Raw genomic sequence first — 19,680 nt, 5'->3', positions numbered from 1 at the left:
CAATTTCCTGCCATATTAGTTTTAATCACTGTAACGAAACCTTTGGTTCGCTACTGCGTGTGATTTTCTCTGCAAATGAAAGAACTTAAATTAAGAGAAAGAAAATAGCACGGCTGCATTGAGACATCTGTAAACCAAGGGAGCTTTCTCACAAGTGAGTACCTGCAACTCATTAGCAGTAATGCAAGACAAATATAATTGTGTCGTGTGCGTATGTGTGTGTATGGGTTGTTGTTTCTTTCGAGCCATGTTAACAAACAGCGGCAAATGGTTTTCTGGTGACATCTGCACACCTTCTGATGACATAATGGGAAGCAGCCAAAAAGACAAACTTGCAAATTGCTTTGTAAACAAGTGTCTTTTAAATAAGAATACATATTAATCCAGGACTCCAGTCATTTGTCTATATGTGCACTGGATCCAATTCCAGTTGGGAAAGACGGCACACACTGGCCAGATCATAAAGACAAACAGAGAAACAGACGCATTAAAACATTATGTCCAATTTAGTTACCAGCTAACCGCAAATGTACGCTTTTGGTCTGAAAGAGGAAACTACAGAAACCCACACATACACAGAGAACATCACACAGATGAACCCCCAAGCTGGACTCATCCACTATAATCTTGGTGCGAGGAGCGAACGCTAACCACTGCATCACAAGAGACTCAATAAATAAAGAAATACTGAGTGAAAACATTTTTCTGAGATCTAGTCAGCAAGTTAGAAAACAGAGAAAGAACAATGATTAAAACACAAAATAACTGGAAAAGACAATGTTAAAATAATTGTTCTCCCATAACTAAATTCAAGCAGTGAAAACTCCACAGAAACTGAGATTTTTTTTTAAAATCATTTAAGCCTCAGTAATGCCTTGTACCTCAAAATATTGGAATGTTTAACGAGACTGAATCATTTTCCATCCTATTTCTAAGCCATAATAAATAAATCCAAAGACTTATTTGCTTGAAATGTTGTAGTTTATTTGCTGTGAGGGTAGAAATAAATGAATAATTTTTTTGTATATGCCTGTACATGCAGTCCCCAGTCACAATCAACAAAACACAATCTGCATTCAAACTATGTGTCCCTAACGTGCCTTTCCAATTACAACTGTTTATGTTGCCTCCTAAGAACCTATCATTATGAGGACCAAACAGAAAACAATCAGTCACTCGGTTTTCTGGAATATTTTGTGGAACTATGAAATGTAGGATTGTCGAGAGTGAGGTCGTCAAATACGCAGCCCGTGGCAAAAGTCTGGCCAGTGGGTTGATCCAGAAGCATAAAAAAATAACAAAGGAAACATTCACGCCTAACATTTTTAATTTAAGCAAGTGTTGCTCAAGAATCATCTATTGGGATTTGCAGCATTTGAGAGACATGAGAGAACTTTAAATTAACTAGCAACAGAACTCAAACCAGAGACAGCAGAGCTGCAGCAGCGAAGGCTCACTACATAATTATAAGCGAAATAGCATTTGCAAGAAATGTATGATGAGAAGGAGTTTGTGAAAACATTCATGCTAAATGTTGCAGAAATGCAGAAATTATGAGTTCTGAGAAGGATTTTTTTTCCAGACATATTGTTTTGGAGAGAAACTGTAGCAGGTACTTCTTGTACTTATTTATCCAGAATTTCTATATGGTTGAGAATAACTGGAGGCATAAGTACATTAAATGTGAAAGACATTTTTCAGAATGTACTTGTATATCAGGCTCTATTGAAATCAAATTGGATTTTCTTAGGTCGCAAGGGAAAGTCGCGATGTTACTCAATGATACTCAAGAATGAAATCTTGGCAAACATGTTCGGTTATAAAGGTAAAGTTCTCAGGAGCAGGTTTGTGAAGAAACACTTTCTTTATTCCAATAAATTCACTTTAGTAAGTTCTTGAATATATTGTACTTGTTAGAGTAGTATTAAAACAAGAAGCATGTTAGTTTATACTCTTCCAGTTCCCAAGAAGAAAAAAACATTACTTTGGGCTTAAAGCCTACCTTTGCTTTTGACTGGATTTCTAGAACATATACTGGATAAATAACGGACATATAATTATCTGTCTGAAACGTCCTTATCTGGCTCCGCCTCCTGACTCCATGTGACCAAACATAGGAAGCCGTGCTGTCATGTCCCTGTATATTATATTGTCTCTTGTATCTATAAGCCGAGTCGGACCATGCCTTTATTTTTCATAAAAAGGGGAAGAACTATGCCTCCAACACATCACCTTTTATATTAATGTAGTCTTTTCAACAAATAACAGTACAAACATAATTTACAAATTTCTGAACTGAAACAAATAGGAATGCTAGCTTTGTATATTGTACATGCAGTATCTTACCTGTGGGAGGGGCTTTCGATGACAGATAGGGTGGCACTGCTCTTCACTATAGATTTCCACATTTCAATGTATCAATAGCGGGATCATAGTCAGTATCTTTGGAAATATATTATGCTTCACTCATTCTGCCTGTGATCGTGAACATATTTTTCATCTTGTGAGGTACCGATAAGCGACTGTGCTCTTCAAGGCTTTGCGATACTCCGCAGTGTAAGGCGACCTGCCGTGGACCAAGTAGATGCAAATGTGGGGGAAACAACCTATTGGATCTACTTACAGATCAAACCCCAGCTTATCAGTGTTGATAAAATACTATTGCTTTTCCTCAGTTGTCAGATGGGTGATTTCTTTTTCCTGAGTCATCTTTTTACCGCAGTCAGTGGTGGCAGGAGGCACTCTGGTCCTACAGATGGCTGCAAGCAACAAAATACCATGGTGGTTCACCGCTGTCATGATCCTCCAAACACAACACATGATTGTCCCTGATGTTTTCACTGGGACCTTCACATCACAGCGTTAACACTTAATATATATAAAAAGATAGAAGGACTATCTGTTCCAATAAGATATAATTTCTCTGAATAATTCAACATTTTTAGTCTTGACTTTAACTAAATGCCTCTGACTACGTTTATTGTAATATAAGTGCTGCACTTTGACATTTTGTGGGCAGATTAAACTGAATCTTCAGTCTAAACTTCAGTCTATTTGTCAGATATTCTCACTAGTATATGAATGTAAAACTAAATAAGGGTCACCTTAACACAAGGATTAGAATAAGGTATTTGTCAGTGGTCAGGTTCACTATCAAAACCATTTAACTGTCATCCTCCACATATTTTAAGACGGCGTTCAAGATTTGTATTATGGTATATGCATGTTTATACTGAGCAGTCTTTGCTGTTTACAAAATTTCAAGGAAAATGCTTAATATGTTTTTGTGGTTAATGTTGCCTAAATGTGCCATTTCATTAAGATATATTTACTTCAATAAGTCACATTTCATTTTATATGAACGTGCACATCCCAACCTAACAAAGGTAACAAGGTTACTCAGCAATTACTCATTTCCTGAGTATGCTTTAATCCAATTATTTTGTTACTCTTACTTTTTGGATATCTTACTTGAGTATACAGTACTAAAGCAGCAATACTTTTACTTGAGTAAAATTGTTTAAGTTCTCTACCCAGTTCTGTTTTGGAGCAATATGAGTGACTGGGCTGCTGAGGTTTAATCTTGGACATGTCGACATCAGACCATCCCTCCAGTGAAGCTGTACTTTTTGTTGCTGGTGTCATGATCAGCATCGCTTCGCCTGCACAGGCGTTCGCCTCTGACTGGTGATTTGCCAGATGTAGACAGTCATTCGTCATTTCACCTCCTTTCTGTTGTCATAAACATAGCAAATTGATTTGAGTCATTGCGTACGTGCATCCAGAGTTACCACCAGGCATTGATATTATGCCGTGCAGGGGGTCGCCGAGGAGCACATGACTGAAAACACATCCTCATGTAAAGTCTAGTCCTGGCTCCTTACTGCTCCTCCTGAGGACTGTTAAGTTGCTAACTTTTACTTTTATCAACGTGAGTTTGGCACAGAGCTGGAGCAATAACCATTTGGATCTCAAATAAGTACTTAGAAAATACTCGTTAATTATTCAAAAACCTGTTGGAAATCAATGCACCAGTCATTCAAGATATGAGAGTCACCTCTGTATTTTGCCCAATGTTTCCCAGTAGTCTGCTTTCCTGTCATTTTCAAGGTAAGTGAATGTTTTCAGTGATGTTTTTGTTTGATGAAATAAATAGCTTGGGAGTGTTTTCATGAAAGTAATATTCTGAAGGTAACAAGGACAATTTAAAAGCTGTGAAATGGGTTTCAATGTGAAATCAAAAGTGTGATGGGTAGAGTAATTGTGAATCACTCACATGATAATAGCTTCCAGACAGTTGTGAATTTATTTTGGATTAATTGTGTGACATGGAAATTTTGGCTCTGATATAAAAAATAAAATCGCTGCTTGAGTGAGTTTTCAGTCAAATGCTGGCAGCTCTTAATCATGGAAAAAGTTAGTATCTTTGTTTCTCTCTGTATCGTCACTCCTTTACCACCTCACACTCACTGAATGTAGTCAATCTCGTCACATTTACAATCAACTAATTGTTAACAGAATGACCTTTTTGTTTTTCAAGGAGAAAACTTCCTTCAAAAAGAATCTACTTGTAAATGTTGATTTTGATTGGAAACATTCTTCCAAATATTTTTTGTGAGTTACCTATGGAAGAGAGATAATTAGACTTAGAAAGAAAAGGTGAAATTGATTATGGAAACAGACTGATATTTCCCAGCATGCCTTCTTTGTTGTGACCTTTGAGAAGAATTTCAACTAAATAAACTTCAGTGCACGGTAAAACAAATAGTTATTTTCAAGAAAACATTCTTTTTGTTTAAAGAACATTCTTTTTTTTAAGGAAAAAAAAGGTGAAGAAAAAAGAAACGGAAAAAACGTTCTATTTGTTGTGTTTCAACTGGAAAATAAATCTATGTTTGGGGTAAAACCAAGAATGTGACAGGCAGAAAAATCATTTGCAATAAATAGTGAGAGTTCATATTAGCTGCTTTTCATGAACAAAATGTATGTGTGGCATGGGAGCAGTAAAATAGTAGAGTAGATGGTGCTTTTTGCTCTTACTGTGCTAAACCCAACCAACACCATCAAAAAGCTGCTGCCTCTCAGTCTGGATCTGCTAGAACTTTCCATACTGGTTGTTTTTTCTTTGCCACTGTTTGAATGTGAAAATGATGTGGCTTCGCTAGAACTGTTGGTACATGGATCAAACTGAATCATATTTCATACCAGCTATTAAATGTACACACATCTTAGTATGTGCAAATGTTAAAAGGAGTGGTGATTGTGCACGTTGCATAAAAAAAACAATTTACAAAAGGTGAATTGTGCAGTGCTGTGCTTATATTGGCTATTTTATGAAATAGAAATGGATTTGTAATGTAAGAATGTTGTAAAATGCACGATGACTCTCAAACTCTATTACAAGTTAAAGTTGAAAAAACTGGAGCTTCTGTGCAGCCAAACAAATGAAAGATCTGCTCTGAATTGTTATGAGATCTCTACTCGGTAATACAAACCAAATGTACATTTCCATATTTTCTTAGTGCTTAAGTTGAGTTTCATTTCAACATTATTCAAATAAGTGAGCAAATTATGGCTGTGTGCCCACATATTGGAAATACTACATTTTATACAAATATATTCTAAAAGCATTGCTTTGTCTTCTTTTTTTAAAGATATCTCTCACGTGCACTCTAAACATGTAAATAGAAGGGTTGATTCAGGTTAGCTATATATCTTATGCTTTCAGTCACTTAAGTTGAGCGACTTCTCAGTTCAGTAAATATCAACATCATCCTGCATTTGAAGAACGTTTTCAATTTATCTCCAAAGTTTCACGGTTGTGAACATTTACAAATGAGACAAAACAGCATGCAGAGATCTGTCTTTTGGAAATCTGCATGTAACTTAGAGTCACTTGGGGTCACAAGGGCTGGAGCGGACCCCAGCTGGCATTGGGTGAAGGCAGAGAACACCAGGTCCATCACAGGACAAACACAGAGACAGACAACCACACACACTCACATGAATGCTTACGGAGAATTTTAGTCACACCAATCAACCTAAAATGTATTTCTCTTAAATCTGAAGAGGGGGGGGGGGCTTTTCCACCACAACGACAACATGCAAGAATTGCCCAGAAAGGACCTCGAGCCACGACTCAAACCAGGGATATTCTCACCTCACCTCCATGCTGCTCCTCATCATAAAGCAGTGGAAAGTAATAGATAGATAGATAGATAGATAGATAGATAGATAGATAGATAGATAGATAGATAGATAGATAGATAGATAGATAGATAGATAGATAAATACTTTAATGATCTCCAAGAGAAATTCACATTAATATGTATTATGAGGCAGTTTCCTATACTTCAATTGTAGTATTAAAGCTCACAAATGTCACAGGATGAGGCTGAAGGTGCCACGATGTTCGTGTTATATTGGGAATGAAACACATTTCCATGTCACAGAAATCCTTAATAGAAGTCAAAATCCATTAATGTTGCACATCTTAATCTAATTCTGGCTCTAATGGAAAAGTTTACATCCAAGTCAATAAACTTCATCACCTGGGCAACACAAATGGTTCTTTATTATCACTGACGTCACATCTCCTCAATCAGTTGTTCAATTTTTTGACTAAAAGATGTGTAGTGAAAAATTACTGCCATGCGCTACATCATTTTTGTCAAAGGCACTGAAGAATATTATTGAAATCCTGCACATTATTTGTCATAAAATCATGAGAGAAGGAAAATATCTTTTAATATAAGAAGATACATAGGTCTGATATTACATTTTGGGTGTCCTGTGAGATTTCCCTGTGCAAAAACTACATTTTACGAATCAAGCAGCGAAGCCAATGAGAGATGAAGGTCACGCTTCATTTGAAAAAAGTGCCTCCTGTACAGTTTGAAAAAAAGTTTGGAGGTGGTGTGGAGAGCCGGCAAACAGGTTTATTTAGAAACCGTGCAACAGGTTCCCCTGGTGTGTACACAGCTTTGCTCACAGTGAGGATGGATATATCAGCAATTGTTTGGATTAGACAGAATGTGATGTATGCAAATAGCACCACACTGGCAAAATGCTCATGATGTTTTCTTTTCACGTGTTAATGCGCCACTGACCGAAGAATCATTACATATTCACTAAAGCCCTCCAAAGTGATGCCTGTTCAAACGTTCACAAAAATACATTGCGGCCAATTACAATGCATGAGGAGCATCGAATGGCTGTCACGTAGAGCAGTCCTAACATTCATCTTATATAATAATCAAATGATGACTTTGTTCTCCCACATGATGAAGGTGACTTGAATAGTCCATCCAGTAATCCTTGGTGGCTCCCTTTGTGTCTCTGATCGGCCGCCTGTCTGACTACAACACACCATGACTGCAGCTCTGCCTCTGAGGCCGACTGTGCCGATCAATAGAGCGGCCCAGCATGGGAAGTACAAGTTCATTAGTGTCTAAATCTTGCAGCCAGGAAAAGTAATGATTCGAAACAATTCAAAGCGAAAAAACAAAAAAAAAAACACTGCAGTTGTATTAACCGTGACAGGGTGCAGGCGAAATAGTTACATATCATCCATGTTTTATTACATGTATTCAAGGATTACTCCACTGTTTTGCACGTTTTAACTTATTCAGAAATTGCAAGAAGTTGAAGGAGGTGTTTGTACTTTGTTTAACTCCTCTCCTTCAGGAAAGCTGTTCCATTCGCATCTTCTCACCTGAGTGCAAAAATCCAACTTGTAACTTGCTTGAGATCAATAACCCATCACAGAGAACATCATACAGTATGTGCCTTTGTTTTTGTCGAGGTAAAGTCAATGCTGAATGGTGATATGGTGCAGTCTGCTTTATAGCTGTATAAAAATCAAATCTGATGTTCATTGTTTTTGATTACTGATCTCAGTCGAGTTGCAATTCAAAATTTAAGAAAAGAACCAGTAAAGTTACTTGATAAAGAGAATAATGACCTAAACCCAGGTGACGTTTAAAGAGGAACCGTAACAAACGTCCTTTACGAAGTAGGCAATCTCACGAAAAAACATTTTAATGAGTCTTAGTTTCATGCTACAGTTAGGCAGTCTAGATTGAGACAAAAGGTGTGATTAAGTGAAACAAACCCAAAGACTTAAAAAACATCTAGGTTTTTTTTGTTTTTGTTTTTTTGTAATAGATTGTATGAGTATACTGTGCAGTGAGAAACACAGTGGTGCACGGTGCTGAGATGACTCGTCCACAAAACTGCAACTAATTTCTTCGTTTCACACAAAAAAAACAACCCAGTACCCCTGAAACTAAATCAACTCTCTCTGATTGAATAACTTTGTGTATATGAGGTGGAAGATTATAATTATGTGCCTTATACATTACAGCTAGTGTATTAAGGTTGACAATAGTGTATATTTTTAGCGTCTTTTATTTGGCAAACAGGATTTGTTGGAGCATAATAATCAACTTCATTTATGAGTCTAATGGCCTTCTTCTGAAGTAAAAAAAAATAGGATCAATGTTTGCTTTAGAATTATCTCCTCATATTTCCACACCATAACTCAGATATGGAAGAATGAGAGAGTTATAAAAAGTTGAGTGAATTTTGATCTAGTACTGATTGGATTTTACACATTATGCCAATATTTTTGCCTAATTTTGACTTCAGGATATTTATATGCGGCTTCAAACCAAGCTTTTTATCTAAAGTTATTCTTAAAAATGGATTTACATACACGTGTTCAATTTGTTTACCATTAAGAGAATGGTAAACAAAGACAAACAAAGCCATATGATACTCTACTAAATATATGGACATATACAATTCTATGAAATATATATAAAACATCAATTAGAAATATGTAAAAGTACATTGTATGGGATAAATTTTCTCAAAGAAATTCTGAAATCTCATCTGTGGATGAGTTGTCCTCCAATCGTAGTGCACTACCAGCTCTCTTGCTTCACTGTGGGATTATCCCCAGTTCCAGTCAGGCTTGATGACCCTTCTGTGCAGAGATTGCATGGTTTCCCTGTGCATGCATGAGGTATACCTCATGTGAATGTGTGTGACTGCGTGTCTCTCTGGATTTGCCCGTGATGGACTGGTGATAATATGCCTGCCTTCATCAACAGCTTGGATCCACAACCCTGGCAAAACAAAGGCCCTTATAGAAGATGGAGGAGAGGCAGGGAGCGTTCGGGTAGAAATAACATTGTACGGAGAATAATGAACCACCTCATCAGTTGTGGAGCTACAAAATGTCCCTCAACAGTCTTTAATCTACGTCTGTCCAACAGGTCTTAGCCTGGTTCTCCATGATCTGAGGATTGTCTTAAATACTGAAAAAATAAACGTTGCTCCAAGTATGTGAAATCTCACATCTATTTGATCTGCAATAATTTGAGGTGGAACTTTAACCGTCCCGACCTTCGCTGAACACTGAGTGCTTCGTATGGCAGCTACCTCCTTCGGGGTGTGTGTGTGTGTGTGTGTGTGTGTGTGTGTGTGTGTGTGTGTGTGTGTGTGTGTGTGTGTGTGTGTGTGTGTGTGTGTGTGTGTGTTTGCATGCGTGTGTGATTAACAGTGTAAATCTCTTTGGGACTGCTCAAGCAGTGGAATTGAAATCCATTTACCATTTACCAATAGAATATAGATTGATGGATATTAAATCGTTTTGCTTGGATTCTATATGTCCTTCAGGACCAGAACCTCACGCCACAAAAACAGCTTCGTCCTGAATGCCACCGTATGCACAAGCGTTACCAGCCACGATTACACGTTGACAAACTATTAACCTTTTTTTTTTTTTTTTGTGTTACCTTTTTTTTTTTTATTTTTTTTTTTTATTATTTTTAAATACTTTACAGTCATTCCAATTTGCTGTTATAGAGAAAATAGAAAATCCCAACATATCCACATGAGCAAGCAGGTGTGTTTGCGACTGTGGAAAGGAAAAACTCCCTCAACAAGGAGAAACCTTTGCAGAAACCAGACTCAGAGGTGGCGGCATTCTGCGGACCGGTTGGGGTGAGAGGATAGAGGAGAAGAGAGGAGAGGAGAGACAGAGAAAGGCTTGGTGAAACAAAATAAATACAAAAAATACAAAATACAAAATACATACAATACCCTTGTTAGTGCTACATACTATTTTTTTATTGTTTTTTTTTTGATAATACATTAACCACAGTGATCTAAATATTTTCCAACTGCCATGAGATTAAGACCAGCCTGAGCAACAACAGAGCAAAAGACCTAAATAATGACAGCAATTATAACAAAAGCAAAAACAAAAAGGACATAGAACAAAAATAAATAAAACAAACAAACAAACAAACACAACAACAACAAAAGCAAACAACAACTTCGTTTTGATAATTAACAGAACAATCTCGTCAATGAGGAGTGGAAGTGTGTGTGTGTGTGTGTGTGTGTGTGTGTGTGTGTGTGTGTGTGTGTGTGTGTGTGTGTGTGTGTGTGTGTGTGTGTGTGTGTGTGGTTTGTCCTCTGGATGTGAATGGAACTGTTGTGGGGGGGGCCGCAGCACTACCCCGGAGCCCAAGGCCACCAGGGCCGGACGCCGCCACTCCGGCACCCAGCGACCCACCGGATCCAGGGAGGCCCCGACAAACCCCCCCGGAGAGCCACGCCCCAACCCGGAAGGCACCAGATGGAGCGCGCAGAGAGGACCCCCCCCAGGCCAGAGGGGCCCACAGGAGAAGGATAAAGGGTGCAGAGCCCCGGGCCCAGACCGAGCCGCCAAGCCGGGACCGGCCAGTGCAGCGCCCCCAGGCCACGCGGGCAGGGAGCCCCCCCCAGACCAGACCAGGAAGAGCGAAGGCCCAGCCAGGCCCGGCCGGATGACAGCCGCCACCCCCCCGCCCCCCCCCCCACCCCATCACCTAATCCCAGCCCACCCACACCCTCACACCCAAGCATACGCATACACACACACAGACATACATACACACCCACACAGATACACACACCAAGCATACACATACACACACAGACATACATATCTACATATATACAGACATACGTACATACATTTATTTGGTTGGGAGGGGGGTGCCCCCCACTCCCCAGGCCGCCAGCCAGGCCCCCACCAGGCCACTACGGGATCTCGTCCTCCACCAGTCCAACCGTGAATAGGGAGGGAGAACCACTACCCAGCCCCCCCGGAGGTGCCACGCCCGAGCTAGCGTGCCCCCCACACTCCAGCCGCACTCACCCCGGAACACGGCGGGACCACAGCGGGAGGTGCTGGGGGGAGCCCCCACCCCCCCCTCCACCCTGTGGGGTGTTGGGTGCATGTGGATGTATGTATTTGTGTTTTGAAGAGGTGGTGCAATGTGTGTGTCTAGGGTGCGGTTTAAAATTGAGGGGTAGCGGGGGCCTGGGTGTTCTACCGCTGCCCAGCGGCAGAACCCCGAAAGCCAGCTGATCCCCTCAAGACCCTGCGTGCCTAAGTGTAGTTAAAATTGTGGGCGGCGCAAAGTCGGGGGAGGGGCAGACCACAGTTAAGTGGCCTGGACCCCCCACCCTAGGCCCCGTCCACTGGCCCCTATTGTTGAATGAGGTAAGGTGAGGTAAGGTAGGAGGGGCTGAGAGGGAGAAGGTCCCCCCGTCGCTAGGACTTAGCCCAGCTGGACCCCCCGCGCCATCCCGCCCCACCCCGAAGTGGCCGGCCTGGAACACGGGGACCAACACCCACTCCGACAAGGCACCACAAGAGGACCCGGACAGGAAGCCCCCCCACCCCACCCGACGGCCGAAGAGCAGAGTCTAAGACCCGCATGGCCCGGCACGAGCCCGGCCAGAGGCCAGCGGCTAGGGGGCGTAAACCCCCCCCCCACACACTCACATACTCTCATACACGTACACACACCCATACTTATATATGAATTACACACCCCCACACGCACATACACCTACGCTCACATTCACCGTCCCCCCACACACACAAACACACGTAGACACTTACACACACCTACCCATACAGACCAATCCACACTCGTATCCCCCCCCCCCCCCCACACACACACACACACACACACACACACACACACACACACACACACACACACACACACACCCGGCCCCTGTCCCATAAACCCCCCCCCGGGAATAAGACAAACTATTAACCTAGTATTCATTCCTGCTGATCACCAGAAATAATTTGTGATTCAAAGACATAAGACAGCTCTAAAGTACTGACAGAGCAAACAGCTCAAATCGAAAAAGAGAGATGTGACTCCACATTAACATCATCTCCTGCTGCTTCCCTTCAGTGCTCCGATGTCAAAAGGAATGATCTCGGCCCGAAGAGAAACACATGAAAGGTTTCTCTTTGTTTCACCCCAGACAAGGCCTCAATTGCTTTTGTAAAGGGAACAATAAAACAATCTACCTTAAAATTGAGTCCAAGTTCAAGATGACTACTCTTCTGTAATAGGGAAAGAGATTTGATTTATTCTTTTAATCGTGAATGCTACAGTCACATAATGAAATAAGCTCGGCTAGGTGGGTCACCACAATCTGCTTCATTGCGTGTAATTACAACAAAATGCCACAATTTTGAAACCTCTTTCTCGTGTAAAAATACATCAATAAAAAATAGCAAGGCGACATGAAGAAAATGTTTGAGAAACTCTAGTTTACTTGGAAATTATTCGCCACTAACTTCATAAAAAAAAGAAACGTATCAAATAGCCTAATAAGAACATTTTATTTCTTAAAATCAGGAACAATTTCAGACCAACGTTCGAATAATGATGGCATTAAAAGAAGCATACGGCGCAGAGACCTCCTGTGAGCACAAAAGTGGCTGAGAGTTAAGTGTCCTCTTTTGCACTCTGGCGACTGCATGGACATCCTGAGACTTTCTTCATTTACATAATGTCAACTTACATAGTTCAGATTCTTTTTATTCATTTCTCTTCCCAACTTCTCCATGCTCTTACAGCATTAAATTGCTTTTCTCTGCACACAGGAACTCCTCCAGGAATCTGCCCAAAGTGGATCTGAACATATACCATTGTAAATTCTTTAATGTTCTCATGGCAACTTGCATACATTATGTATATTTTCCCAAACAATAGATAAAACATGATCAGGCAATTAAAAATATTTTGCATTTAATGTTTCAGGAAATACAACAGCTTGTTGTTTTGTTGGAACGAATGTGGATTGCATGCTAAAGCAACAACTTCTTGGCTTATAGCTTAGCATAAAATATGAAAGCAGAACAATGATTTGCTCTGTCTCTTATTTTTTTTTTTTTTGCTTTGTCTCTTATATCATGTACATTTTAATGAGGTCACCAATGTAAATGTAAATCGCATACATTGTGGCTTTTATGGGGCTGCATTGCACACGACAACATTACACTGGAGACCTCGGAGAATGACGGCAGCTTGCCGAAAAGTAATTATCTGCATAATGTCTGCTCAACAAATACTTTGACTAACATCAAACGTGTCAAAGTTATTTTAGTTGATTGGTCACATGCAGCCCAAAGGCTATATATATATATATATATATATATATATATATATATATATATATATTTGAAAGATTCCATCTGCCACAGAGATTTTATCCAGACTTACGTGTGTAATAAAAAGCCTGTTAGTTTTAAGGGTAGTCAAAATAACTGTGGGTTATTTCCGCGAGTGACGGGAGACAGAAGAGTAAGTAAACCTCTTTATTTACAGGTCAGTCTACATCTGTAGGTCTACTAATTGGCCTGAAAAAAAGAATTACACTGTGCATACAAGCAACTGAAGTGAGTTTTTCCTGAGCACTTCACCTCACTATTTTGTGATAGATTGACCCCGAATTTACCCTGAGTTGGAACTGTGTCCCATTCCGACACGGCTATCTGATTTGATCACTCTCTGAGTGCCTGTGTTTCAACCAGACACATTGTGGCACATTTCATAAGCCTCTCAGGAGTGAATGGTCTGCAGCACTAAAAGTTCACCTGGACTGAACTGTTTTCAGCAGCATGGGGCAGATTTAACCGGAGTTAGCCACGGTCGATCATCAACAAATCAAACTTCCAAAGTATCGCACCCAGACTCACGTTCATAAATCACCTTATCAAATTACGGTAGTAGATTAGCAAAAACTAATGAAAACCGTTTTTTTTTTCCATAGTACACTCTGCTATGTGAGAAGCTCAAAGACTTCAGAGCAATGTCTGAATTAGAGAGTCGGCACTGTCACACAGCCGACACACGGCTCAGCTTCTGAAGCACTGCCTGTGTGGAAATTGAGGCAGCCTGCAGGGTGAAACAACACGGTGAGACATAATGGTACAAACCTGCACCTGCTACATGACCTCAATTCCAAAAAGGTTGGCACTGTTTGTAAAGGATGCAATGCAAACCTTCGAAACACGCATTTCATTCGCAAATATACAAAGACAAGTTTTTGAATGCAAGACATCTTATAGAAGATTTTGGGTTTGTCGGCATTTCAAAGAGGTGGTAGCCGCTTCATGATGACTATTGTGGAGCACCCATGCATCTTGTGGCAACAGTCCATCAATGAATAGAGTCAGAAGATCAACTGCTTGAGTTTTGAGGCGAATGCTATCTTCTTCTTCGCAGTGTTTCTGAACCCATGCAGAGGTTTCCAGTAGAGAGTCGTGCCTGTTTTTATGCCATGAAGCCTAAAGGCTTGAAGATCACAAACATCCATCTGACCTTTGACTTCATATCTCACAGCGGAGATTCATCCGGTTAATTAAATATGTGTGACAAGAATATATGCAAAGGATTCGGGGATATTTTAAGTTTTTGACAATTCAGGTTAAGAAGCTTTTTTTTTATTTTTATTTTTTTACTGTTTTAACACAAATTTGACATATTAGACCTTTTTGGTAAATATTAGATCTGCTGCAAATGGACCTCATTTGTTGTGAATACAGCTGTTTTCATTTGTACAAATTACTTACTAGATTTCAGTTTCCCAACTTCCAACTCTGAATCTGTTGCAAATATCAATTTTGAACCAAGCCAATATATTTTATGGCGAAACATCTCAATTTGAGAGTCGATATGTTGTCTTTTTTTCATGCATTTTTAATTAAAACAGGAGTTGATCCTCTTATATATTTTACACATCATCTCAACCTTTCAGAGTTGGGCATACAGAGTCTGACCATCTGGCATCAACACTCTCTTGAGCTGTTTCTTTGGTCAAGAGGAGCTGCTTGAAGTGGTACATGCACCTGATTAGATTGCTTTTTGAAGGAGGTCCACCAGGTACAACCAGCTGGGTAATAACTTACGAGTGGACCCACGAGGGAGCGCTTCCATCTGAACTTTAAGTGGCTCAAGATCCATCTGAATGACCCGTATAAAGTTGTGAGTAACGGTGGAAGCCTGAGCTTTAATGCCTCCATATTTCTAATGTAACCCTATTTGGATTGGGTGGTGAAAAGAATTTATTGATAGTTTCAAAGCATTTTTTTAAAAATGTAATACACTGTGATAAGTAATGGACTTTGGAGGCAACCTTGTTGCTTTCTAGGTTTGTTACCTTTGGATGGAGCTAGATTAGTTTTCCCCTCCTTTTCCCATTTCCCATCGTTACTGGTCTTATTCGCAAGTTTACAACAATCACATTATTAATACAAGCGAGCAACATGGCCACTATTTGGATGTTTATTTACCTTTATTGCTTCTGTCAGAATACAGAAAAGCTTATCATCCATGACACACATAAGAAGAAAATTAGGCTTGAAAAGCACCATTTATTTTTTCACTATATTTATATGCAATTGTTGGACAGCTGTTACTTTGTGTTCTGATTTTAACAAATCTAATAATCATTGCTGTAAAGCATTGCAGTTACAAGCCTCCAGTCTACTCGGAATGATGCTGTAATGTAATGAAATTAATGCATAAAAGTTATTTATTTGTAATGGATACATTTCTTGCATATTTGTGTCATCACATTTGCATCTGGGAACCCCCCAAACCTCCTAATTTGCCACAATGAGACACATTGTTGCCACAATTGATATGGGAGGTTTCCCACTTCCTAGTTACTTACTGTGGCACCACAACTAGCATTTGATGGCAGCTCCATTTTTAAGAAACCAGTGAGACAATGGTGTGAACATATCCTTAAAATAGTGCAAGAAAATGGAGCATTTCACAAACTGTAGTCACTACTGCATATTCATCCCAACAAACAATCATTACAGAAAATAACCATCTGCTAAAAGCTGACATTCTTTTATCAGTAGCAGCTATTATGTGTTATATGCAAATACAATATTGTTTCTGGAGTGAGTTGAATTACTAATGTGGCTTAATAGATTTTTTCGTTTTCACCAGAGGGAAATATGCAAAAAAGTATTATTATTATTATTATTATTATTATTATTATTATTATTATTATTATTATTATTATTATTATTATTATTCATAATAATATGGATGCGTGGAAAGTGCTATACTTTATTAGTGTTCATAAGTAATAGATTGAGCTCCAGCACTTTAGTAATTATGCGGCAAGGCCATCAAGTGCATTTTTGCATATATGTGCAATGTTCACAGGTACCAATCATCTTTAAGTGCATTCATTAGTTTCAGCTATCATGCGGCTATTTAATGGATTAGAAAAATACTTTTACTTCCGGAATGGTGCAACTGTTTAGGCAACTTCTCTCTGCACAGATGTTCATGTCCTGTTGTGTGACAGGCGTTCAGTATTCTGGGTCGGCACTCCGATGCGCCATTGCGACTCAAGAATGAAAGGCCATGTACGGGAAAGCTGCAAAAATAGCAGCAGGGCCACAGAAGCCAAAGCTTTGACCAAGACTCCAACATGTATGTTTCCTGACCTGAATAACCAAGAGAGTTGCAGTGCACTCAACCAGGTACACACTGGACATGTTGGGGAATGGCACCGTTTCTTTTTCACGTCCAACTGCACTTTGTTTATATACAACCCCAAGTTACAATCAGAGAAATAGCACAACTTCCAGGCTATTTTGCCAAAGATCTAGAGCCTAATCGCACATAAATTAATTTGTTTGAACAAATCGTAGCCTTGCTATCATGGCTAATGCACTGAAACGATTGCTAATGTGTCTCTGCCCCCTCATAGTCCTGGTAAAGCATGAGGGCATTTTTGCTGTTTCACTTCCCAACATCTTGTCTGCAATGCCCGTTCAATTACTCACACTAGAGAGGTTTTGGTCCATTCGCAATCTTTGCTCCAGAGTTAAATGGAATTAGCAAAGTCGAGACCTCATCATCATCATCCGTTCCATTTTGTTTGCACTTCTGCATTCAACACCTGCCAAGTTACGTTGCCATCCCATTTTAGAGACACTTTCAAAGAACAATGAGCGTAAAGCTCCCAGCACGGTTATGATCTGCTTTACACAGTGCTCATCAGCTGCAATTCATTCCTTCACAATATAAGGGGCAGAAGAACTAATTACTCAGTGAAACACTTTTGAGTCAGACAGGAGGCTACAAGGTTTTATCTGTTGAAACAGAAACAAGTGCAGAGCTCTTGAGTAAAATTAGCCTTCTTTATGTTGCTTTAACGGAGATGACAGCAGGCTTCACATGCACGCAGACAAACAGTGCTGGTTTACGCCAAAGCCTTCATGTCTTATGAGGAGCGCCGCAATCCCATTCCCCTCACTTTCTCATGTGGGAAAAAAATCACAATGTCATTCTCCACTTGTGATTACTTTGGCACGTCGCATGTTGCCAGCCTGCGGGCATTTGTTTTCAGGCATATTAACACCGCTGCCACGTCAGGTCTTTTCACATCATCTTCCAGGACCGTTCTGAGTTTCTTTGCCTTTTTTTTTTTTCATTTGCTGGAAGAGGTTGATTCAGCAGTTGGTTCGGGCGCAAATGATCAAAATCGGCTGCATTCGTCCTGAAGCTCAGCAGGCAGCTGAGGAGGGAAACGGGGAGGGGGTGGGCTGGGGAGAGAATGAGTCAAATGAGAGATGACAGAGAACTGAGAGGAAAAAAGTGAAGAGAAAAAGAGGGACTGCTGGTAGGAGTGGTGGAAGAGGAGTTGGGTTTGTCAGACTGGAGAACTAGGATATAGAAAGAAAAGCGAAAGAGTGTGGAAGGAAGAGAAAGAAACAAGGCTCCGGGATGGAAGAAGGGGGAGACTGGAACTTTTCAATTACAGCACACACAGACAACAAAGACCCAGATTTCAAGAGACTATAACAGCGTGTAGCCCAGAGGGAAAAGCTCATTTAGCCTCCTTCATTTCTCCTATCCTTTCTCTACACAAATTACAAGTTGGGATATTTAATTCTTTTCTTTTGTTGCACCAGCTTTGCTATACTTACAGATGTCCCGAATGCCAAGATCAGCTACCTGGGGAGGCAAATCCTCCTGCTGGAAGATTACAAGAAAGCTGCCTTCTGCTTTAAATTTCAAAGAGTTTCAGAGGATTGAGACGCTCCAGACGTCTGTCAGCAGCACTGACGGTGACTACAGCTATTTAGACTTTGAAGATGTGACCCCCTCATTACTGAATTGACAAATTGTCTTAATTCAACCTACAAAAAGAAAAAAAGGAAAGAAAAAAACATCCCCTGACATCCTGAGGGTGGGGGTGGAGGGGTGGGGGCCTTGCCAAATAACATTAAAGCCAATGGGAATCACTTGAAGCAGACTATTGATTGAACCCCATCATGGATAGTAGACACGATCCTTGCAGCCCATTTAACAGAGGCCTTTGTCAATCAGGTTTTCACTGTGAATGACAAGCATAATGACAAACTGTGACAAAGATCTCTCTCTGGCAAACACTGTATAGAACCGCTGATGTAAAACAATGTCTCTGGAATTTAGCTTGTTTTTATCATAACCTCTAAGAAGTAGACACAAGCGTCTAATTAGAGATTCATCTCCTGTACTTGCCATCTCCACACAAAGAGCCACATGCCTGCTTTCTTCCACAACGTAATTTGAAGGTTTATAGCAGTTTTCCCCTCTCACATCACTCAGCTTTCACACATCTGAAAGATTTGTCATAAAATAGATATGATGTTGCTGCAAGGAAAGCTGGAGGGTAAAAAAAAAAAAAAAAAAAAAAATCCCCAATCAGCATCTGCCCTCACACCTGTTTCTCCCTTCGATGTCTGACAGAAACGCCATCAATAATGAGAAATCACTCCAGAATGTTTAAAAAGTTATAAATGAGTTGTATTATTTCCAAGTTTTGGGTCAAAGATTTCGTTTGCATTATTTGGCGTTCAAGCATTCTTTTCACACCGAGGAGACGTTTTTTGTTTTTTTTTTCTTTTTGCGGAAACCATCTTGCTTGCAGAGTGAGCATACTCCTGAACTTGAATTGCACCAACCAAAAAACCCGTTCACTGATAATGGCTTGTAATTATGCTCACCGGTAAATCCTGCTCCCTGCATGTCATAAGGGAGCTGGTGTGGACCATTTAGGCACGCGCGCTGCAGGCGCTGGAGCTGTGGCACAGGACAATAAGGGGAGGGGGGGGGGGGGGGGGTGTACTACTTTGAGATAATTAGCCTATTATCAGACTCTGTTTAAAACTTTTAATGTGAAACAGTCACACAGAAAGGTACAAGCAGTGACCGAAAAATAATGAGTATAAATTATGTGAAGGTGATGGCGAATGATGGAAGCAGTCTTTTACGCACGCCACATCATCAT

This window comes from Blennius ocellaris, assembly GCF_963422515.1.
Source record: "Blennius ocellaris genome assembly, chromosome: 10".
Classification (NCBI taxonomy): domain Eukaryota; kingdom Metazoa; phylum Chordata; class Actinopteri; order Blenniiformes; family Blenniidae; genus Blennius; species Blennius ocellaris.
This window is presented reverse-complemented; position numbering follows the sequence as displayed.